Raw genomic sequence first — 281 nt, 5'->3', positions numbered from 1 at the left:
CTGAGCCTCCTGCTCCGCTCCTCCCCCGCCCCCAACCGCCCGGTATTTCGTCCCAGCCGGCCCCTTTGGGGTCCCGGTGCCCGCCGGGGAGGGGAGAAGGCGGATGCGGGCGTACCGCGGGCGGCACAAACCCGCCCTCCCCCGACTCCGCGGCCGTACACCTCCGCCGCAGAAGATGGCTGCCCTCCGCGGGCGCGAGCCTGCGCTCTCGCGAGAGCGCGCCGGCCTTGTCTCGCGAGAGGCGGCGGGCGGAGGGGGCGGCGCGGCGGGCGGAAGGGGCG

This window comes from Haliaeetus albicilla, chromosome 12 (genome assembly GCF_947461875.1).
Source record: "Haliaeetus albicilla chromosome 12, bHalAlb1.1, whole genome shotgun sequence".
Classification (NCBI taxonomy): Eukaryota; Metazoa; Chordata; class Aves; order Accipitriformes; family Accipitridae; genus Haliaeetus; species Haliaeetus albicilla.
Note: the sequence above shows the minus strand (reverse complement) of the source record.